This window comes from Dermochelys coriacea, chromosome 10 (genome assembly GCF_009764565.3).
Source record: "Dermochelys coriacea isolate rDerCor1 chromosome 10, rDerCor1.pri.v4, whole genome shotgun sequence".
Classification (NCBI taxonomy): domain Eukaryota; kingdom Metazoa; phylum Chordata; order Testudines; family Dermochelyidae; genus Dermochelys; species Dermochelys coriacea.
Window position 1 is genome coordinate 46,675,883 of NC_050077.1, and position 24,431 is coordinate 46,700,313.

At 46.6% G+C, this 24,431-nt stretch overlaps 2 non-coding genes across 2 annotated transcripts; both read left to right on the plus strand.

Moving 5' to 3' along the window:
- The first annotated feature begins 9,752 nt into the window (after nt 1-9,752).
- TRNAH-GUG lies at nt 9,753-9,824 on the plus strand. The gene has a single exon. It is a non-coding gene; the product is annotated as a tRNA-His (tRNA).
- Nucleotides 9,825-24,079: 14,255 nt separating this feature from the next.
- TRNAH-GUG lies at nt 24,080-24,151 on the plus strand. Its single transcript has one exon. It is a non-coding gene; the product is annotated as a tRNA-His (tRNA).
- Nucleotides 24,152-24,431: the final 280 nt, after the last annotated feature.

Sequence of the window (24,431 nt, forward strand, 5' to 3'; positions counted from 1 at the left end):
AGGCTTGTAGTAGTGATGAAATAAACTGCAGATTCAAATCAAGTCTCTGGAGTATATCCACAGCTGGGATGGTCATTCAGTTCTTTGTTTAGAGCTTCAGTTTGTTTCAAAGTCCCTCCAGAGATATGAAGCAGGATTGAAGACAAGATGGAGATGAGGTAGCTGCCTTTTATAGTCTCTTCCAGGTGTAAGAACACCTCTTTGTTCTTACTGTGGAAAATTACCACAAAATGGAGTTTGGAGTCACATGGGCAGGTCACATGCCCATGCATGACTTAGTTCTTTTCAGGTGGCAGCCATTGCCCACATGCTATCTTGAACATCCCCAGGAAGACTTCTTATGTGGATTGGAGTCTCCCAAGGTCTATTGTCAGTTAAGTGTTTCTTGATTGGGCACTTAACTTGCAAATTCCTTTCTCAAAAAGCTGACCAAATACTTTACTAAGGCTACTTCAGAATTAAAACAGATTGATATACAAGTACATAGCCAATAGTCATAACTTCAACTACAAAAATCATGCATGCATACAGATATCATAATCAGCAAACCATAATCTTTCCATAGACACCTTACACGACAACCATTGTACAATACTTGCTGCAAATATATAACAGTGGTTGCAACAGTGATCTATACAGTTACAGATTATGTCAATAATGTTACACCATCCCTAAATGGACGGCCTGGTAGAGTACTTCAACTGAACCCTAAAAACAATGCTCCGAAGGTTCATACTGATGGATATCCGACATTGGGACCAGCTGCTCCTGCCTTTCTTGTTCACAGTCCGAGAAGTACTGCAGTCTTCCACCGGTTTCTCAGCATTGAACTTTTATATGGTGGGCAACCTGTGGGGATTTTACACCTCATTTGAGAAATGTGGGAGAAGCAACCATCCTGAGCCGATGATGTGGTACAGTATCTGCTAAACCTGCCGGAGAAACTTGAGTCCCTAGGTTAATTTGCAAGGGAGAAACTCCCGCTGTTAATTACAGCCCTACCAAATTCTTGAGGAAGGCACACACCCAGTTGGATTTTAGGGCATTGTTTATTAGGTGGCCATCTTGGTCTGGATAAGAACAAGGTGACCTCCATTTTGTGATAGTTTCTTGTTCCCCTATTCTGGGCAAAAGGTGTGAAAGTGAAAAGAGCGGGAATCAACTGTTGCTAAGTAACTGGTTTCTATATAAACAAACAAAAGGAGGGGCCAGGGACTCTTGAGCACTGGAATCTTTGGGGCTCAGGTGTCTAAAAGCTCTCTCTCTGTGGTGTGGTCCACATTGGTTACTAGCCTGCAGTAGCCACTCACTGAACGAAGTTGTCATCTTGGGGTTTATTAGTTATTTTCTTTTGGGAAGCAGACGTGCACTCTCGGACTAGATCCGGTTAGTTAGATCTGACACTTACGCATAGCCGACGCAAAGAGGGATAGGGTGGGTCTGAGATAGGGTTACTTACCTGTCTTCGACACCTGTGATCCACTGTTGGTGTCCATTGCTGATCTCACCAGTTCAGATTCTGCAGCCTCGCCACCAGCAGTACCTGAAGGAGGTAGAAAAACATGTTTGCTTTATTGAGTGTGTGTGTATGCTTATATTCCAAATATCCAGTGTCCTTAATCCATCTCCCTCCACTTCCTTCCTTCTCCTTTAGTAAATAAAGTGTTGTTGTGAGTTCATGTCCATGTGGTGTTTTCTTTTATTTCAGCTCTGATAGATGGGCTCAAGGAGGTACCCAGCGGGAGATATACTGTAAGGCTCCCCGAAGTCTTCTGGTCAGATAGGCTCCCGATGAAGTGAGCTGTAGTTCACGAAAGCTTATGCTCTAATAAATTTGTTAGTCTCTAAGGTGCCACGGGTACTCCTTTTCTTTTTGCGAATACAGACTAACACGGCTGCTACTCTGAAACCTAAAAATCCTTAGACTACATGCCCAGGATACCCAAGAAGCAGCCAACAATAAACGAGCACACCTCTGGGAGTTTCAACCCTGTGACCAGGTGTTGTTGTTGTTGCCCAGTTCAGAGTCAAAGCTCTAGGCCCGCTGATCTTAAGATCAGTTTCTTTATCTGGTGATAGTGAGTGCTATTAGGAAAGGATCTCCTTCTTAACAGCCTGATGTTACATTGTTTTAATGTAATTTAAACAGAAAGTGAGGATGTGTCTTTCTGCTTCTTGGCTAATGGCTGCTGCTCTCCTAAAATGGCTGCAGACAAAGGCCTTAGGTCTTACAATATGGCTACAGGAAAAGGTCTTATCCTTACAGTGGTGGCTACATACTCGAGATGTGCTCCAGCCTGGAGTAGACAGGAGGTGTTGGATCTCGGGCCTGTGGGGAGAAGAGGCTGTGCAGGCACAGTGCCAAACCAGCCACGGAAACAGTGACACCTACGAGCAGATTGCTTGGGGGATGCAGGAGAAGGGGTAGGACAGGGACCAGCAGCAGTGCCATATGAAAGCCAAGGAGCTGTGACAGGCACACCAGAAGGCCAGGGAGGCTGACAATCGATCTGTTGCTGAGCTGCAGACCTGCTGCTTTTATAAAGAGCTGCATGCCCTACTGGATGGAAACCCAGTCACCACCCTTCACAACACCAGGGATACCACCAAGGAACCCGAGTCCCAGGCCCATGCCATGAACAGTGAGGAGGAAAAGGTGGTGGATAAGGAAGAGCTGGAGGAGGAGTATGGGGGACAGGCAACCAGGGGATCCAGCTGCACAGTGAGCCAGGACCTGTTTTTGATTCCACCCCAGTCCAGCCAGTCCAACATGGGCAAGCATGGAGGGTTAAGCGCGCGGGCTATGCAGAGCCATTTATGTACCGAGGAACGTCCCTTGAATCCTCCTGAGATCTCAGTGAAACTTTCATGGAGGTCCTCTGCAGTCCTCTCCTGAAGGATTCTAGGAATGGCAGCCTTATTTCTTCCTCCACAGTAGGACATTTTCCCACGCCGCTCAGCGATAACTTCATCGGGCACCATTGCAGTACACAGGCTAGCAGCCTACAAGCCCAGGTGGCTTCAGGACATCAGCAGCAGCTGGTCTCACTCTGCCTCTGTTACCCTGAGGAGTGAGATATCAGCTAAAATCACCCCGGCCTGTGGAAAACGCTGCCAGTATTCAGTGCAATGGCTCTGCACTACTAGAATCATGCATCTGAGCAATTCCCACTTCATTTCCCCAACCCCTGGCTGGCCATATTCACTGTGGCTGGTGCTGTGCCAGGTGCATGCACAAGCCAGCTCAAGCAGACATAAGAATGTAGTGCTTACATCTTTTGGGGACCAAGGGGAGTGAGATCTGCTTCTTAAGTTTTGCTTTTTGTAGTGAATACACTGACAAAGGTACCTCCATGTGTTGTATCTGCAGCTGCTGCCCTTGCAGCCTTCAGGGTCACCCCTTCCACACCCATAGAACACCGGAGCCAGAGAATGAGGAGAAAGAAGAGGACGCGCGCTGACATGCAGGGTCGTCCTTACCCATACGCAAAGTATGCTGCTGTGTAGGGCATCAGTGCCCTGCGCATCTGCTCCAGCCCCTGCCCCACCTCTTCCCAAGGGCCTCGGCCTTGCTCCAACTCTTCCCACCCCTGCTCTGCCCCAGCCCTGCCCCTACTCCACCACTTCCCCAAAGCTGCTGCCCCGCCTCTTCCCGCCCCTGAGGACCGCAGCAGGGCGGGCCTGCACTCACCGGCAGCGGAAAGTGCCGCGACCTGGCCCCAACTGTGCTGCCGGTGACTGCTGGGGGGGGCAGTTCCCCATTGCCCCCCAAGCCAGCCCCACCCCCACCCCCGCAGAGGGCAGGGGCCAATCCCCCCCCGTGCGGAGGCCTGGGCCCCACAGCACCCCACCCCACTGCGGGCCCTGTGGGGGAGCTGCGTAGGGCCCCAGAATAGCTAGGGACAGCCCTGCTGGCATGTTCCAGGAGACCCTGCAAGCCAGTGCTGTATCCGACTGTGAGCACAGGCCTGGAGGATGAACACTGCAGGCCACCTGGAGAAGAAAAGGGAGGAGAGGAGAGAGGCCCAGGAGTCCCAGCCAGAAAAGGAGAGGGAGATGCACCAAGACATAGTGGAGCTTCTCAGGCAGCAAAAACAGATACTACAGACGCTGGTGGATCTGCTGGTTCAACCATCCCATGGTCGCCTCCCTCTGTAGTTCATTGAGAACTCGATATTGAGACCTTCCTATACCCCTCTCAACATTCCACATGGCATCAAGAGTCACTGCACTATCCCTACCACTGCTCCCCGGGGACATTAAAGACAATTACAGTTTCACATACGCTGACCTGTGAAAGCCACAGTTGGTATGTGTAGCTGACAAGGACATGAATGTTCTTTCCCCTTCATAAGTTCTGGGCAAAGACTAGGGACCCAACAGTTATTATATTGTAAAATCTCATGATTTTTTAATGCCTGACTCCGATATTTGAACATTTCAGCCTGTCAGTACTGAAATTTCATTTTAATGGTAATGCTGTTAGGCTATTATGTGCTTTCTGTGCTTGTCAATCTGTATTTCCACCCAATTTGATTTGTGCTTTGAAAAATGGTTTGTAATTAATTTTCTATTGCATTGATTTTAACGTTTCCACCAGAGTCACATTCGCTTGTTGTGTGTGAGAATGTTACAAATGAGAGGTCTTTGGAGTAAAACGTGAAAATAATCTGTCCAGCTCCTTCCTGACAGACCTTCTTCTGACAAAAATGGCAAAGAAATTCAGGAACACTAACCAAAGTATAAAAAATCTGCAGAGGGATGAGGGGGGAGAAGGAAAATAAGAAATAGAGAGAAAGACCATGAATGATCTCCTATTATAGTTAAAAGGAGTGATTTTCAGAAAGTTGTGAGCAACTGAAAATTTGGCATTAAAATAAAAATCCTGATCTAACCTTAACTCTGGTAGGAAACACTGAAGCTAGTTACATGATAGCTAATACTCAGGGGGGAAGCATTCTGCATAGGCAGAGTGTAGTGTCCAGTGGGTGCACAAACAGGATGCAATCTTCTACAGGCATTTCCATTTTTACAACTCAAAGACACAAAAAGGCCACAGGGTGGCAGCAGAGAGTGATGAATGAGACAGCAAAGTCAGTGCAATTCTTCCCGTGAGCTATTTCCATTTTGAATAATAAAATGCAAACAGGAATCAGCACCATGGTGTGGCTGGAATGGCTGCCCGCCAGAGTGGTGCCAAAAATGCATGGCTGGCAGAAACGACGGCATTTGGGGGGGGATGGTCAAGCGTCCCACAGATTGACAGTGCCAAGCAGGCCAAGATTGTTCTGAATTCTAATCCTGTCCTCCAAAGTGCTTGCAACCGCTCCCACCTTAGTTTCATCCGTAAATTTTGTAAGTATACTCTCCACTCCATTACCCAAGTCATTAATGAAAATATTGAATAGTACCAGACCCAAGACTGACTCCAGGATATCCCACTAGATACTCTCTCCCAGTTGGACAGTGAATCATTGATAACTACTCTGAGTACAATCTTTCAGCCAGTTGTGTACCCACCTTGTACTAATTTCATCTAGACTGCATTTCAAAAGTTTCCCTATGAGACTGTCATGTGGGACCATGTCAAAAGCCTTACTAAAATCAAGATATATAATGTCTACAGCTTTCCTATTATCCACTAGGCCAATAACGTCATCAAAGAATGAAATTGGTTTGGCATGGTTTCTTGATAAATCCATGCTGGCTAGTCCTTATAACCCTATTATCCTCTAGGTGTTTACAAACTGATTAATAATTTGTTCCAGTATCTTTCCAGGTGTTGAAGTTAGGCTGACTGGTTTACAATTTCCCAGATCTTCTTTATATACATCTACACTGCAATTAGACACCCACAGCTGGCCCTCGCCAGCTGACTCAGGCTCAGGCTAAGGGGCCGTTTAATTGTGATATAGGTGTTCAGGTTTGGGCTGCAGCCCAAGCTCTGGGACTCTCCCAACTTGCAGAGACCTGGAGCCCGAATATCTACACTGCAGTTAAACAGCCCCTTATCCTAAGCCCCAAGAGCCCAAATCAGCTGGCATGGACCAGCTGGAGGCTTTTAATTGCAGAGTAGACATACCCTTAATCCCCCATTTTAAGGGCAGGTGCTATGTTTGCCCTTCTCAAGTCCTTTGGGACCTCACTTGTCCTCCACAAGTTCTCAAAGATAATCACTGATGGTTCAGAGATGGCTTTCTTTATCCTGGATGACTCATCACTATCCCAATTTAGAGATTTTCACATAATGATTTTGGTAGGACTCCTTGATAAAGGAGCAGGCTACAGACAGAAAGGACCCTGTGGGTTTGTGTCTTTATTGGCTTCTCAATGCAGGGACCATCTGTGTTGTGTACAGTGCCTAACACAATGGGTTTCCAATCTTAACTGAGTGCCTACCTACTACTGAGATCCAAACAATAAATACCAAAAGGTATTCTGCAACATACAGCTGAGCATAGGGTTTTCCTAATTCATATGTATTGGTTTGGGTGTTTTTTTAAGACTTAAAGCCAAGGAAATACATACTTAGATGAGCAGCCATACTACTGCCAAAAATGTGTCTATTTACCCAAATAAAGTAACTTTCTGCTGTAGTGTTTCTTAAACACTCCAAGGACAGATGATAAAAAGTACTTAGAAAGAACAGATATTACCTTAACTGACTCAGTGAGCCATAGACAGGATCATAGAATAGCAGGGTTGGAAGGGATCTCAGGAGGTCATCTAGTTTCTAGTCCAACCCCCTGACCTCATCTCTCTCCAATAAGAGATATTTATGCCTAGAACGTAATCTGGATTCTAATGCTGAAAAGGAACTGGAAGGCATGGACACATGTACACTCACACATGAGGAAATATGCACCAGATGCCAGATTCTTTCTCACAAATACAGCCACTCACAATCCACTCTCTTCCTCCTTGTCTCTGTTTTACAGATACAATCCTGCTTCACTGCCTAGCCCCAGGGCTGATGAGGGAGGGAAAGGTGGGACAATTGTATTGTGGCCCTGAGCTCAAGGGGCCCCCAAAACATCTGTGTAAATAAAGTGAACTGCGAGGTGGCAGGGCCTCAGCTAACATGATGTACCGGGCATTAAAATTTCTCACGATGGGCCTGCTTATGGCCCTCATGCGCACATACACACTGCACAATGAACTCTGTGATTTCCATAAGGGCGCACTAGCAAGATCAAGCCCTCTACTGATAAAACACCAATTCCTTCTTTCTCTGCATTTCTACCCCTCCCCATTATCCAGTGATCCCAGCTGGGAAGAATATCCCAGGGCTATCAAGATACCTGTCCTAGGCTCATCCCCAATTGGTGCCCAGAAGAAATGCCCCCTCTCCATGGCACAGTACTGCCCAGCTCAGGGTATTGAGGCAATTCTGTGCCTGCTCTGCAGCATGCAGTTTGGTTCACATTGTCACAGCCCTTTGCAGAAGGACAGCAGAAGCCTGCGCTCCCAGCTATGGAGGCATAGTGAGGCCAAGTGAGTAAGAAAGGAGAAGTGGCTGCACCTGCCCACCAAGGTTGGGGGGGGTGTAAACTGCTCCAGACAAAGGGGTAGCATAATCCAATTCCCCTAGCTAAGGGCAGAGGCAGTTGGGATGGGTCAGTTGGGAAAGTATATTTCTTCCCATGAAAAATTCAGATTCCCTTGTGGTCTCTCCAGGGTAGGTGACTTGACCTGGCCCTGGCTCTCCCAGTTCTAATGCTATCAGGACAAATGCTGAGAATGAGTCTAGGACAGACAGCAGGACATCCAGGAGAGCACAGAAAGATTTAATGGGAAGTACCATGTTCTGAGTGTTGAGACTTCTCACTGAGCTGCTCCCAGGAGGTACTGATCTGCAGGGAGCAGTCCAGGAACCCTTCTAAGAGAAGGCTGATGGCACTCTGGACCCATGCAGGGAGTGGGGCCAAGGGAACTCAATGTGGGCCTTGTGGAGCTCTCTTACTTTCCATGCTGAGCTCGCTCCTGAGACTTGCCTGCCCCAACAAAACTGGGCTCCTTGTGGATTAAGGAGTAGCTGCCATTTCACAATGCCAGTAGTACAGCTGATATCTACAATCCTCATCTCCTCTGCAGAGGATAGCCTTGCAGTTGGAGTCATATCAGTGAAGCAGCATTCTGCACATTGCAGAGGTTAAGTTCATTTTACCCTAGCTCTGTATTTGCTCGTTCCAGTCTAGGTGCACTTGCTGTTATGGAAGAGCAGGAGCCCTGCGTTAGCCAAGTCTTTCGGCCATGATTACAAGGTCTTTGTATCACAATCATTCACCCATTTTATGCATCTGAGAGGTCAGACAAGCTGAAGACAGGCAGAGTTTGAGAATAGTACCTGTAGGGTAACCAGGCAGCAAATGTGAAAAATCGAGACGGGGGTAATAGGAGACTATATAAGAAAAAGACTGAAAAATTGGGACTGTCCATAGAAAATCAGGACATCTGGTCGCCTTAGTCTCCCGCCACTGTGCCACTCTGCCTTTGGAAGTGAAATGACCCAGATTAGCCCTAGCGTAACCCAGTGCTGATCTCCATCCCTTTAGAGAATGTCTGTTACTCTCTCCATACTAACAAGAATTTCCTTTAGCTCTACTGGGAGAGGCTCACGCTATTAGACCTAGAAAGCCCAGATCCAGTCCCTGCAGATGACTGAAACAGGTGGTGTTACACTTGGCCAGACTGTCTCTCACCCTTAGACCCGACACCGCCCCAGAGCCAGGAGCAGAACCCAGCAATCTTCATGCCCAGCTGTTCACCCAAGATTGTGAAATCGTCAGGGCTGCTCCCCAGGGGCGAGCATTGCCCTGCAGCTGCCTGTTGTAGAGCCACAGCTGGCTGCTGACCTCTGCGGGGGAAAGCGTCCAGGTCCCTCTGGGGCTGCTGCTGAAATAACTGTCCCAGGGACGCCTTGTGCCGAGAAGGGCAGCCGGGCACATCTTTGCTTTTTTTACAGGGGCGCGTTCGGGTGTCTCCCGGCTCAGGGGAGCGCGGGGCCCAGCAGCAGGCAGCCTAGGCCCCCGGTGGGTCTGCAGGAGGCTGGCAGCGCACAGGGCAGGCCCTGGCGGGACGCGAGCGGGGGCCTGCCCCAAGGCCAGCCGAGGGCTGGGGAAAGAATCGGGGATCTCTGCCCCGCGGCCGCAGGCGCCGCTCTCGGCGGGGTGGCGGAGCCCCCGCTGCGACGCCGGCCCGGCCCCTCCCCCGGCGCTGACTGACAGGCCGGGCCCGCAGGCCGGCCGGGGTGCGCGGGGGGCGGAGCCACCGGCCCCGCCCCGCGGCTTGGATGCTCTGAGCGGCCGAGGGGCTCCGCGGTCCCCGCGCGCAAGGGAAGCGGTGCCAGGCGGGACAGCGAAGGCCGCACTGGAGCAAACAGGCCCCGCGTAGGCGCGACCCCAGCGCAGGCGCAGGACGAGCGGCCGGCCACACCGCCCACCATAGCCCCGCCCTTCCCACTGAGAGGAGGCTGCGCGCGTCTGGCTACTGGGAACCCGCGCCCGCTGCACACGCCTAACGTCGCTCCCTGCTCGCCCCGCCTCCCTCTCCCAAATCCATTGGCTTAGCGCTCCGCCACCTAGCGCTCGCTCCCTTCCCCTTGGGGGCCGCATGCGCAGTAGCTGTTCTGGAGACGGTTCTTAGACAGAGCAAGGGACAAAACAGTTGGACCTCCCTCGCCATTGTGACGTCATGAGCGCTACTCTGAAGAGAGCGAGCGCCAAGCGTTTGCTATAGGGTCCCAGTAGCTCGCCGTGATCGTATAGTGGTTAGTACTCTGCGTTGTGGCCGCAGCAACCTCGGTTCGAATCCGAGTCACGGCATCGCTTTGACAGCGATAGCACGGCATGTGGGCACCGATAGCTTTTTACTGGGGGGCGGGGGTTGCAGACCAGGCAGCGCCAGCTTCTTAGGGGGGCACCCAGGCGCAGCCAGCCTGTTATGGGGTTGGGGAAAGCTGGACACACCCAGCACATTATTGATGGGGGGCCCAGGGCAGGGGGAACCTAGGCAGGGCCAGCCTTTCCCCTTGGGTTCAGCTTTTTAACACTCCGTGAGTGTGAGAACCAAAGACTAATTAGGAGCAGCTGGTCACGCTTTTAGGTGACTGGCTAGTACCCAGCCACCTCCTTAAAGGCCTTGGACCCACATTGCTTATCAAAAGAAATGTAACTTATAACTTTTATTAAAACACTTAAAAACAAAACCAAGAAAACATTTTGTGACCCCTAGACACCCCTGGGCAGAGGGCACAGGGGGTGCACAGGGATTAACAGTGATTCCCCTGGATCGGATATCTGCATAACAGTTCACAGAAGGGGGGCATGTGAGGTCACTACCAATAGCCAGGTACATGGTTGGTTCCGCTCTGTTGGCTTCAGTCTCAAGTTCAACTAGATTTAGAGGTCATAGGAACACATGAGAGCATAGGCAAATAACACATACAGTTACAAGAGCATCTATCTTTTAGTAATTTTATTAAAGTTACCAACAAAGCTATAAATGTCATAGCATATACAATTCCTATAGATATGTATAATGAACTGGTTATACCTACAGGCCTACTCACATCCTCCTAGATGGTGTTAGAGTCTGTTGGCCCTCTCGTGGATTGACCATCAATATGGGAGTGGTTCCTGATGGAGTTTCACCTGCTCTGGGCACCCCTTTTTATACTCAAGTATCAGAGGGGTAGCCATGTTAGTTTGTATCCACAAAAACAACAAGGAGTTCAGTGGCACCTTAAAGACTGACAGATTTATTTGGGCATAAGCTTTCATGGGTAAAAAAACACTTCTTCGGATGCATGGAGTGAAAATTACAGATACAAGCATAAATAGTGCCAGTATGTTAGTCTTTAAGGTGCCACCAGACTCCTTTTTATACTGTGAGTCTATCTATACCTATATTCTGCACATGTACATGGAAGTGTCAACCCTCTCTTTCCTATTGGTTTGTATCCCCTGGAAACACAAGGAATCCCGAATTCTACAGGCGGGGTAGGTTTTGTCAACATTGACGTACCACCTTGGTCTGTGTTAAGGCATGTGTTAGAGACAGTATTTGTTGTTACAGCATGTTATGATTTAATTTTAATCTTCCCACTATACTTTCACAATATTACCGATTGGTATCTCTTTCCCATCATCTATCGGGTTATTTCTCGGTCATTGACTAGCACCATCATTTCTTGTCTCCAAGGCCTAAAATAGCTTAGCTAGAGTCTTGCAGGCCTTGACCTACAGGTTTTTGCGTTTCAGCTTGTCTTACTCATGTCTACTACCTAGTTCCTCTAAATATTGATCAATCTTATACTTTTATAATCCTACAAATCAACTCTAATTAACATACAGTGAATATATGTAATATAACATATTGATTAATCATAACATCACACAATAAATGGATACTAAACTAAAATCATTGGCTACATATGTGTCTATACTGGAAATTGTGTTCTTAAGGTCTGGGAGTTAAGGCAGGTCACCAGGAGGTGACGTACCTCAGACATGTCTCTGTCAGGCAGAAGGTAACAGATGCTTATCGCTCTGGCTGGCCATGTGTGTATCGTCTGCCTCCCAATGGAAACCTGTTTGCATACTGGTTTCAGAGTAGCAGCCGTGTTAGTCTATATTCGCAAAAAAGAAAAGAAAAGGAGTACTTGTGGCACCTTAGAGACTAACAAATTTATTTGAGCATAAGCTTTCATGAGCTACAGCTCACTTCATCCGATGTGAGTACTGCTGGTGAGTACTGCTCTGCAAGACGTGAGCATAGCTTGTTAATTAAGTCAAGGTTCTTCTGGAATGCACGTTATGATTCTATTTTATATGTAACCATTGCTTTCCAATACTTCTATTTGCTATTACTTGAATCTTTGTAAAATAAACTTGTCCTTACTTTCACTATAAACCTATCCAAGTGCTATGTGAAGCAGGGCGGTGAACTGAGGTGGAACTGATAAGCTGGAGCTCCCTGCTTTTTTGGAAGCAGTGATTCTGTGAATACTGCGAGTGTTCAGTGGACCAGAGGATGGACACTCCAGGGAGATGCTTGGGGGTCTTGAGGATTGGGGTGTGCCTATCACTATACTCTAGAGAGAAAGAGCGAGGCCTAGAAAGGAGTGTTGCCCATGGCCAGAGGAGTTGGGGGCTGACCCCCTGGCAGGCACTGGCAAGGCTGGCTCATGCTAAAGCCAAGTGGTAGTGAGGTGCCCCATAATGGGGTACCCCAGGAAGTGTTACACATATCACCAAAGCTCTGCTACTATTAATTCAAACTAAGAATATACATATCAAATCAAAGTCACATTAACCAGTTAGTGTCACTATCATCATGTTAGCTAAATCATCAAATTAATATTACAAATAATTGATCCATATCAATTCTAAGAAAGAATCCAAGGTGGCTATCCATTTGGCTATAAATCCCAACTGAAGAATCTTACCAGAGTCAGGCAGATCTTCAGTGTGGTGCTGGTCAAATAGTTTAATACTGAAACCAAATTATCTAATGTCTAAACCACAACTTCAGAGCCAGTTAGAGCTTCCTTTTTAAGACTTCAGTTCTAGGGTGGTGGTGTGAAGAGGTGCCGCACCGCCCGTGAGAGAGTTGAATTTGGCCAGGTGGGCCCAGTCAGCCAATAAGCTGCAAACAGGGGAGACTTAGGTTGTGTAGAGCAGTAGTTCCCAACCAGGAGTCTGGGGCCCACTGGAGGGCTGCAAGTAGATTTTGGGGGTCCACCAAGCAGGGCTGGTATTAGTCTTGCTAGGGCCCAGGGCAGAAAGATGAAGGTCCACCGAATGGGGCTGAAGCCCAGGACCTTGAGCCCCGCCACCCGAGGCTGAAGCCGAAGCCTGAGCAACTTAGCTTCATGGGGTCCCCTGTGGCATGGGGCCCTGGGCAACTGCCCTGCTTGCTACCTCCTAGTACCAGCCCTGGCTTTTGTATGCAGAAGGACAGTTGTGGTGGCACAAGTGGGCTGTGGAGTTTTTATATCATGTACAGGGGGCTCAGAAAGAAAAAGGTTGAGAACCCTGGTATACAGGTTGCTAGTTAGGAGGCCTGTAGTTTCTCTCCTTGAGGTAAGGGAGAAGGAAGGGGTATAGGAAGCCCTGAGAAAGGGTTTACCTAGTAGGCCTAAGAGAAGGGTCTGACTAGGAAGACTGGAGAATAAAAGCATAGAGAAGCACCATAGGAAGTAGTCCAGAGGGGCAAGAGCAATAAGGTTGGTGTAGCTGCAGTCCTTAGCTGCTTACTACGGGACCCTGGGCTGGAACCCAGAGTAGAGGACGGGCCTGGGTTTCCCAATAGCCACTGTAGAGAGGTATTGCTTTGGGGCGGTGAATAGGAAGAGTGCCTGATTTAGTCTCTATGGGAATGACATAGGGTGGAGGGCATGAGCTCTGCCTGATGCTATTTGAGGAGAGAGACTTTGAAAGACTCCCCAGGAAGGGGAATCACAGCGTGACCTGGATGGAGGGCCGAGTCATGAAGTAGCTGTACTGCGAGAGCAGGAGGAGAGCCAAGGGCGCCAATTAGGTAGGGCGGGGGGGAGGGGCTGCTACCCTCACCCTGAGTTTCATACAGGAGGTGTGCTCCCAGGCAGAGCTCTTAACTGCACATGTGAGTTCTGCAGAGAGGTGCTTCTCCCAGCTTGTGTCCCTGGAGCAGGGAGTCAGTGTTTTGTTTACAAACAGAGGCAGGGTTATTAAGATAAGAAAAGGCTAGTAATTAAATTAAGGATCTGGAAGTCCTTAGATGAATCTGTAAAACAGGAATCCATCTGCGGGGGGGGGGGGGGGGGTTGAAGAGAGAATGCAGAAGAAATACAGCCAAGCCCTCTGGGCCAAGGTTACATTCAGAAAAGAGGAAGACCTGAGGAGCGTAAGTGAAAAAAAGGGGCTAAAACCCAGGGAAAGGATATCAGTGGTCTAGAGAAGTTCCCACTCTACCTGTGGTACTTATGTGACCCCATCACCGTAGTATCTGAGCATCTCACATCACAGTCCCTCGGTGAGATAGAGTAGTGCTGTTATCCCCATTGTACAGATGGGGCACTGAGGCACAGATTTTCAGAGGTATTTAGGTATCTAGTGGGATTTTCAAAAGTGCCTAGAAAGTTAGTTGCTTTGTAAATCCCACTAGATGCCTAGCTGCGTCTTTGGGTGCCTAAAAACTTTCAAACTCTGTCCCTAAGGCACGAACCTGAAGTCATACAAGAATTCTAGAGTGGGAGGGGGTGGGAAAAGTAGAACCCAGGTTTCTCAGGGCTAGCTCCCTATCCACGGGACCAGCATTTCTCCCTGCAGCATGCTGCAAAAAAAGAGCCCTCTGATGGATGGGAGTAAAACCAAGAAGGCCAGTTCTCTGAGACTCCAGCAATTGGTCCTGGGTGGTTGAGAAGGATGTCATGGTTGACAGTATGAAAAGCAGCACAGAGGTCAGGAAGGATGAAGAAAGAAAGAGAATGAGAGTCAGATGAGAGGAAAGCACTTAACTGCCAATGGGTGGCAGATTCTGCCCCAGACTGAGTTGTACATCAATGCCTGCAGTGCAATTTTAGATTTTAACTGAAAACCATTTTGGTTTGCTGTTTTTTGTTCTGAGTTTGAGAAAAGGAAGGAATGAGAAAGTGTCATATGAGTATCAGTTGTGATTATATATCAAATTCTTAGGGTTTCAGCTGTATTCAGGCCAATTCCAGAACATAGAACAGAAATTGCATCCACAGAGTCCATAAAGTTGACAATTATTGTCATGATTTGTATTATTTACTGGGCACAATCTGTGTGCTCAGCACTGTTCAGAATATGCCAGAAAATGTAGTCTCTGAGCCAATGCATATAAGATGTGTAACTCTGGATAAGATGTCTCAGATTGACCATACATGTTATCACATGTTCACTGTGATGTTTATATCTATGAGTGTAGGCACTGATGGCAATAGAAGTTTTATTTGATTAAGGACCAGAAGATTTGACCCTCCAACTTTATTTCAAGAGGAAGAGCTGCCCCGAGCTCTTGTGTCTGTTTATTTCCTTTCCTGCCTGCAGTGGCCCTGCTATACTCAGAAGTCTCAATATTTCCCCCAACTTTAAAATGTGGAATTTTCTTGGTGTTTGATTTAAAATATTCTCCTGTGAAAACTGCAACTCAATCACTGTAGTGTTGTGTTTAAGACCCTTCTCGAAAGTAACTAGCCTTTAAACAGAAGTGAAAGCAGTGTTGCCAACTCTCCTGATTTTGTCATGAGTGTCATAATTATTGTTTTCCTTAAAGCTCCAGCTCCTGGAGTCAAGTGATATGTGATTACTTCAGTCTTCATTCTTAAAGAAAAATGAAGTTTCTAGCTCTTGTGGCTGTGGAGAAAGCTTCAAAATGTGACCCCAGTGCACCTTAAAGGCTCAAAAAGCAAAATGTAAATTAAAAAAAACACCAAATCTATTATTTGTACATAATATCATTAGTTTAAAGCCAATCTCATGATTTTTGGTGAGCCTGATTCATAATATTGCCAACCCCAAATGTTCAAAAATCAAGAAAGTGTCAGTGTCACTCCTGTTTAAAGTAATTTTAAAGTCTATTATTTGCAGTGAGGTAACATCCCTAGTGCTCCAGGCAGGTGCTGTATAAACTCATGGAACCTTGCCCTAACAGAATGTTTCCAAAAGTTAAATGATCTATTCCAAGCTTGATGAACTGCAAAAAAGTGATAGAAAGTAATCTAGATTTTTCTACAATTGTTACAATTGTATTCAAGAGTTAGTAACAAATTAAGAATATACATTAAAATTTTAAACCTAACCATGTCCGTTAAGTGACTTGACACAAGTTTTCAGAACATGTTAGCATTAGAGCTGACTAGGTCTAATATTTATTTAATTTTCTTTCTTGCAAAAAACCAAGAGTTTTCAGGTGCTCACGTAGCCTCTGGAATCATGGTTAAATTTGCCCCTCCCCCCAAAAAAAATCTGAAATGGCATCCCTGAGGAGAGCAGCGATGGTGGAAGAGAAGAAAGGAGATGCTGAACACGGTGGAGCTAATCTCAAGAAGGGGGAACCACCCAGCAGTAAGTAGAGCACCCCTGTGACAAGTAGCTAACATTTTCCTCACCCCCCACCCCGACCCACACCTCCAACAGAGATATTATAATACAGACTTTAACAGAATGCTCTTGATAACCAGAAGTTTGACAACTCTTAATAGACACTGAAGATGACAATTTTGTATCTCTCAGGACTTTTAACCCTAAGACACAGAACACATATTAAAAAATAACTTTATTGGACAATATTTAGGGCTGTGGGGAACTTTTCTTTCTGGCACCTTCCCCATCTAAATGTTATGGGTGATCCCAGGCACATGGCATGCATACAGTCATTTTCACTTTCACTCCATAAAACTAAAGAATATGAAAAGGCTGGGTAGTCTCGCAGCTAACAAACATAGAAAAAGGAAAAATAAGTTACTTCAGATAACAGGGGGCTCATGAACTCTTCAGCTCTCATAGTCTCCTAGACTCTTGTAGAGTAGGGGATGGAGCTGCTGGCAAGGAGCCAGATGTCAATATTCTGCTGGTGCAGCATTTCTCATTAGCAGGCCTCCTTCAGGTACCAAGAGATTGGTCAATGGCTGGAATGCCCTGGTTGTTGATGTCATGACTTTCTTTCCCTAAGGAAACCCTGGAGATTCTGGAACATCAGTCTGTCCTCGGGTGGCTTGTTGATCCACCAGGCAAGGAGGCTTCTTGGCCTTCCCTTCTACTTGCAGTTTATGAATTTCACCAGCTTTGCCTTGTAGCACCTCCCTCTAAGGTCTCTGGAAAAATCAGGTGTGAGGCCAGCCTTGGAAATATGTGACTTGGTCCAATCATATTCAAACGAGGTCATCCATAGTGATGGTCAACTTGGAAAAATCCCATTTAAATTAGCAATTTTCAAAAATATTCAGTGTTTTGCACACCACAGGTCTGTGACCCCAGGGGGTGCCACCTCAGACCCCCAAAATATCAAAAATCCATGACAGCACTTTTGAGGAAGGTGGCATGGTCTTATTAGGTCTTAAGATGACATTGTGTCAACAGTTTACCGAAAGCTCAGTATAAAAATCCTGTAAAAAATAGCTAATTGGAAAACCCTAGCAACAAAACAAGGAATGATGCGAGAAAGAGTTACAAAGCTGTTCTCCTCACAGAAGCACCAAAGCTGCTGGAGAAGGTGCAAGAGCACTGCAGCCTCCTGCTGCAGCCCCCTAAGATGCATAGCACAGGGCATCAGGTGGCACATAGCCAATAGTTGAAGTTTCTGTAATTTACACACGTTGTCATTTGCTGCAAACGCAGCAATGCTCTACATCCTGCAGTTCTATCCCTGGCTCTTATGTTCTTTCCTTTTATAAATTCAATATGAAACATGCTGAAACTGCTAAGGTTATAGGTTAAGCACTCTTTTACAAGTCGGGAAATGCTAATTAGCACATGCAATCTTAACTCTGTCCCCCCGTTACAAATTATAGAAGTCTGGTTGTATGTTCTCACACTGGCTTTCATCTACAATATAACATCACAAATGTTTTTCCTTCAGTCTTCAGAGCCTATGAAATACCATTTTCTTAAATTCATATCTGCACATCTCATGGAATACTGAGACATCCTCTATTCAATGGCAGTTGTCACTGGGTGTATGTGCACATTGCCAATGCCACACTGGGAGGGACACTAAACTCTGATAGTTCAAGTTGCAGCTAAATTTCTGTTTTAAAACTGAATTTTATACCTTCTCTAAAATTCCATACAAAGGCAGTTGTGTGAAAATTGGAATATCTGGTAAGGGGCCAGACAAGACTTTATAAGGACTTTGTGAAGTCAGTTGAACAAAGGGTTCCCAAGATAAGACACCTTAAAAATTAGCTATTTTCAAAAATCTAACCCACAACTCTACATCTTGAGCTAAAGGGGTACTTCCTTTAACTAGCAGAAGAATCTCTTATGTGGTGAACCCACAAAAGGGTGACTGTGACACTGGCAAACCAGGTGCCATCTTATGCCAAGGTCCTTATGCCTTATTTGAATACTGACAAACACACAGCAGGAATTAGTTTTGTTCACCTATGTGCTAGTATTGTTAAAATAGGTATTAGAATTATAAAAATCTGCTTAGTTTTTAGACTTTATTGAATGCTTGCAGATTGTCACATGCATTAATCTCACTTATAACATCTGTATCCCATTGTCAGAGTCTGGGGTGCAATCCAGACCAGCGAGGGGTTCTGTCACCGCCTACCCTGGAACCTTAAGTGCTTCACAATGCTTTGCTGTTGTAACTCTCAACCTGGGGTGCTTACAACCAGCCTCTGGTCACTCCCTGAGTGTGAGCTAGACAGCCCTGGTTCAGCAGTTCTGACCCCAGCAGCCTATCTACAGCCCCACCTGGCTTCCACCAACCTCAATTACTACTTGCAGGGTGACCCCAACACACTCCTATTCCTGAATTTTCCCAAAACTGTGTTCTCTGCAGTGTCCAGCCAAATGCTGGGCAGTTCAGAGAAATGATATGGTTCATGTGTTCCTTTATAGATAAACAAACACATCACAGCTGATTAACTTAACTGGGGATAAGTACACCCTTCCCTTTAAACACAGCCCTGAGTTGGCTTATGGTAAAAATGAAATACATTTGTTAACATACACAGGATTAAGTGAGTTCAAGTATAAGGAATGACACAAGAAAGAGTTACAAGTAAAACAAAACAAAGTACATTTCTATAGATCTGAACTTAATTTAGCAAGATACAGACTTTGTTCAAGATGGTTTCTCGCTCCAGTCATTCTTCCCAGCCATGAGTGACTTTCCCTCAGTTAGGATCTTCCACAAAAGTACAAAGTTCTGGCTTCCCATGTCTTCTTAGGTGAAAGATCTTTGCCTAAGCAAGTTTCTCACCTGTATTCTCTTCCAGAGACTTCAACTCCTCTTGGTTGAAGGACCCATCTTTCTCAGCTTGCAGGGGCTCTGTTCTCCTATCTGTCTAGTGCTGGATTCCAAAGATGGCTTCAGTGCTTGCTTATATCTTCCAAAGATCAATGAGCTTGTTTCAAGAAGCAGGATGAACTCATGCTGGTCTTACCTTCCTGTGGGCCTCCCATCCCCCTGTATGATTTCTAGGTAAATGGGGCTTCCATTGTTTCTGATTCCACCAGGCTTAATTTACATAGGAGACAGGTGGATGGCTGTGACATTTCCTTCTGTCTGGGCAGACTGTACAGCCTAATATTGGTGAGTATCCATAATTCCTTATCTAGTGTTAACACAGACATTTCACAATGATATTAATTACCAGTGCATCATTAGCTTTCTGAAGACTTCACTCTGTACACTTTTATAAGACAGTAATGTTGTGTGCAATCAATTGTTTGATTCGTTTATCACTTGAAGTTCAGCCCTGCCCCTCCCCACATCTTTATAAACCAGTAAACTTTTGAAATGGATCTTCTGAAAAGTAAAACCCAGACCAAAATTTCTCTCTCCTGTTGGGTGTAGCTGCCATGCTGTCTTCTCCCCAACTTGTTAGTGTGTGCTTTGCTTCCACCCCTTGTTTATAGATCTGTTTAAGCTTATATGTAAATTGAGGTAAACACACATTCTTTTGTTTAAGATAGACTTGTTTAACAACTCCCCCTGACATACCTGGTTTACCCACACTTTAGTTATAATTCTAGTGTATAGTCATAACTTTTAAAACCTGTTGTGTACAACATCACACAAGAATATTAATGATCAGTGAGTTATTAATTTTCAAAGGATAAATCATAAGGCATATTTTGTACAAAGATTATTACAATGGTGTGTAAGGTGTGAATACAGGGGTGCTTACTGTCACATACCTGTTACCAGGTAATATTTAAGTGTTTGCATTGCAAGCCTCTGTAACTGTAAATCACCAGACAGGAGAAAAGCATTAACTAGTGTGAAACACTAATTTCCAACAGGAGGTGTTATCTCCTGCCCAGCAAAGAATCAAAGAGGAGACGTGCAAGTTCCCTCCGTCAACTGAACTGGAAGGTCAGAGAAGGGGGGAAAGGGAATAAACATCCTTGACAAAGAGAAACTGTATCTCTATGCTGCTGGACTCTTGAGGACAAGGTTTTCTAGGCATAAGCAAGATCCCCAGTATTTTAGCCTGGGTTAACCCTGTGGGACATACAGAGCTTTCTTATTATAGAAGCTTTTATTAACTTTTGAAACTTAAGACTGTAACTCATTTGTGTGTGTACGTTTACCTGTGTTAACCTTTAAATAACTCTGTTTCCTTTTCCTATATAATGCATCTTTATATAGTTTATTATAGGATTGGCTACAAGCATTATCTTTGGTGTGAGATGTAAAGTGCAGTTGACCTAGGGTAAGTAACTGGTCCTTTGGGACTGGGAGTGACCAGAATATTGTTGTGATTTATGGTAAGGGACCATCTATCACAAAGGCAAGCTTACCTGGATGGCTAGACAGATTGGAGTACCCAAGGGAACTGTCTTTGACTCCCTGGTTAGGCTGTTATACTGCTTGAGCTTGATAATTGTTTGGTAAAATACAAGAATAGATCTCACAACCAATTTGGGGTTTGTGCTCTGGTTCTTAACAGTCTGCCTTGCTTTTGAGTCAGTGCAGAAGAGCTTAACAGTGATATGTAGCCACACTTTCTTTCTTGACACCATAAAAACACCCTTTAGCCAAGTGGAGGGAAAAAAGTCAATGGAACTACTCACATGCTTAAAGCTAAGTGAATTAACCTGGGGTTGTGTAATCAATGAGCTTGTTGGCCTTAGGATAGCATGTAGAGAACAAGGCAAATGACTGCTAAAAGAGAAAGGATGGTCTTATGGTAAGAAAGAACCCAGCCAGGTGTCTATTGCGGGCTTTGCCAGAGCAGCTGTGTGATGCTAACCAAGTCTCTTAAACTGACATTTTCCCAGGTGACCACTAATTAAGTTTCTTGATGGCTAGGTGCCCAGTTTGAGAAGCTGGGAGGTCTGGTTTTCAGTTCAGAGCACACTCAGTTCAAACTGAAGGCACTAGGAGCTCTGGGTGCTCAGCAGGCCCTGAAGAACTGAGCCTCAGCTCTTAAGGCATCCCACTTGAGCAGACACTGCAAGTGTCGGTCTTAATCTTTCTGTATCTCAGTTGCCCATCTGTAAAATGGGGGTAAGAATACATGTTGGGTGTGTGAAATTAAATCCATTAATGTGTGTGTGGTTTGGACATTGTGAGGAGGAGTGCCAGTGAAAATCCATGAAGAAATAAAAATGTTCATATTCAGTGCAGAGTTTGCAGGGTGTGCAGTAAATAAGGCAGGGGCCACATGTTGAATGAGGGAGATAAAAATAAATATCGCACAGCTACCTTGTGCTTTGAGCCCCATCCAACCTGTGCATTGAATGAGGTACAGGTCCTGTGGAAAAAATTATATATGATCACATAATTACAGATTGCATCATGTTGTTAGTGCTGCAGAGTGTTGCTGATACAGCCGAGTTGTTAATGCTGCTAGTGCTGCTATTCTTGGAGCTCCGGTGTTAGCTGCACCAGCAGAGCATGCGTCATGTTGGTTCAGAAGGCCTCGATGTTATTCATACACAAAGATCACAAGCTCAGTTTGGTGACAAAGGCGCTTGGCTAGGTTTATTGTCAGCAATGCACGGTGCTAGCGCCTTGTCCAAAGGGTCACAGGGACACTGACACATGCATGCCAGTGACAAGGTAAAGGCTCAGTCAGCATAACAGGATGCTGTCTCCTTGGCCAATATAAAGATGTCCCAATACCTTTCCTTTTATACCCTAGTATAAACAAGTTACATATTACCCTGCAGATATTGTTAGTTATCACTAAAGCTGCAAATCTGTCATGGTGGTCACAGAAGTCACAGATTCTGTGACTTTCTGGAATCTCTGCAGCTGCAGGGGCCAGTGGTCGGCCTGCAGGGCCCCCAGAGCAGCGGCACCCCAGGAGCTGTGAAGTTTTAGTCAGGGTATTTATAGTGAAAGCCATGCACAGATCATGGGGGTGAATTTTTGTTTATTGCCCATGACCTGTCCATGACTTTTACTAAAAATACCTGTGACTAAATCTTAGCTTTAGTTATCACCTTTATATCTTGTACCTGCTAGTTTGAACAAAACATCCTCATCCATTATCCTGTCATCCCATCCTTCTCTTATGAGGGGTCAGTGTGTTCCTGTACAATCTTTTGGGAATTTGTTTATGTAGCTACTTGAGAATGCTGGGTGTTCTTGTACCATCCTCTCCAGTCAGGAATGTGCTTACTTGGTTAGTCAGTACCTGGTGTGTTACTGTTCTGCAAAGCTTGACCTTGGTTCATGCTCTTAGTTATGGCTAGGGCTTCAGCAAGGCCTACATATCATACTGTTTAAATTCAGGATGCAGCAGTTCTCTTAATTTTGGTATTTAATAGGATTCTTCTAATATAATTTTTACACAGAATTTCCTAGGTTTTGTTTTTAAGAAAAATGAATAAACAGTGAACTTCTATCATGTGCAACTGTTTGTCAGGCAGGTTTCAGAGTAGCAGCCGTGTTAGTCTGTATCTGCAAAAAGAACAGGAGTACTTGTGGCACCTTAGAGACTAATAAATTTATTAGAGCATAAGCTTTCGTGGGCCAGCTGTAGCCCACGAAAGCTTATGCTCTAATAAATTTGTTAGTCTCTAAGGTGCCACAAGTCCTCCTTTTCTATTTGTCAGGCAGTAGAAGAATGCTGGGAATCTGGGCTCCCGAACTCAGTTCCTGGCTCTAGGAAGGGAATGGCCTCAGGAGTGGTTGGTACATGGAACTTGCGCTCTTGGGTGGTACGCTGTGCATTTACATAGGGCACTTTCCCCTGTGGGCTTGTAGTGCTCTATGCAGGTAGGGAGGTGAGCAGGAGTAGCCCAGTTTAACAGACAGTCTAGCCAAGCACACGGACGTGGCATATAGTCATTCAAAAAGTATGGCTAAACAGACAAGACTTGGTTTCAATTTTCAGCTCTGCCAGGAGTGATCTCATGCAACCTGCTTGCTCTGCAGTTACCTCATCTGAAGTAGGGATGGGGTGAGACAATGATCCATCTCCCCTTGAAGCTTAGGTGGAAGAGACCTTCCCTAATGGTAAGGGCTTAAAGAGCACAAAGATGAAGGGATTCTGCAGAGAGACAGAAATGGGCTTTTTGTTCCTCCTGGTGATAGAGAACAGCAAGGAAGGGTTGGGGGTGAGTGCATGTGTGTGTGCAGATGTGAGTGTGTGCAAGTGTATGTATGTGTGTGGTATCATTGTGCCCGGTGCATGTGTGTAAAGCACTGTATGAATGTGAGTGTGCCCACGTGAGACTGCATGGTGTGTGTGCGGATGTGATGCACCCACGTGTGATGCCGTGGCAGGATATGAGTGAGCCGATGTGTGAGTGCACAGAGTGTAGGGGGGTCTGTGTGTGTGGATATGAATGTGTGCATAGATGTGAGTGCACGGTATGCGTGGGGATGTGAGTGAGTGCACAGTGTGTGTGATTACAAGTATGCCCATGTGAGTGTGCAGGGTGAGTGTGCAGTGTGTGCCTGCACGGGGCGGTGTGTGACTGGGCCGTATGCGGGCACGTGCGCCTGTTCCGCCAGCTGCGGCGCGGGTCCCGTGTAGGCTGCCGGCAGCGCTGGGTCCGCTCCGGTCCGGTCCCGTCCATCCCCCGGGCGGGGCAGCGTCAGGTGGGACCAACGGGGGACACGCGCGCACGCCCACGACTCTCAGCAGCAAAACCGCCCAAGTGCCCCAGGCGCGCGCCGAAGGTCAGCTAAGGAGTTTCGTCTCTGCGGCTCCGCCCACCCCATTGCGCACATGCGCACTCACTGCGGGGAGATCCGTGCAGGATAGAGCACGACCGCGCCCCCGTGGAAGCCGCATGTGCAATAGCTACTCCCGCGATGGGTCTTAGAACGGGCAGGGGGCAGAGCTACTGGCCCGCCCTCTCCGTGGTGACGTCATCGGCACCGCTCTGAATAGGGCGGGCGCCAGACGGCTGTCACAGAGCCCCAGTAGCTCGCCGTGATCGTATAGTGGTTAGTACTCTGCGTTGTGGCCGCAGCAACCTCGGTTCGAATCCGAGTCACGGCATCGCTCTGACGGTGATATCACGGCATGTGGGCACTGGTAGCTTTTTACTGGGGGGCGAGGGTTGCAGACCCGGCAGCGCCAGCTTCTTGGGGGGCACCCAGGCACAGCCAGCCTGTTAGAGGCTACTGCGGGACACTCAGACACGTCTCGCCTGATACGGGATTGGCGGACACATGGGCACAGCCAGCCTGTTACGGGGTAAGGGACACCCTGGCAAGCCAGCCTGTTGGGGGGACAAAGGGCACGGCCGGCCTGTTTCGAGGTTGGGGGACAGTGCCAG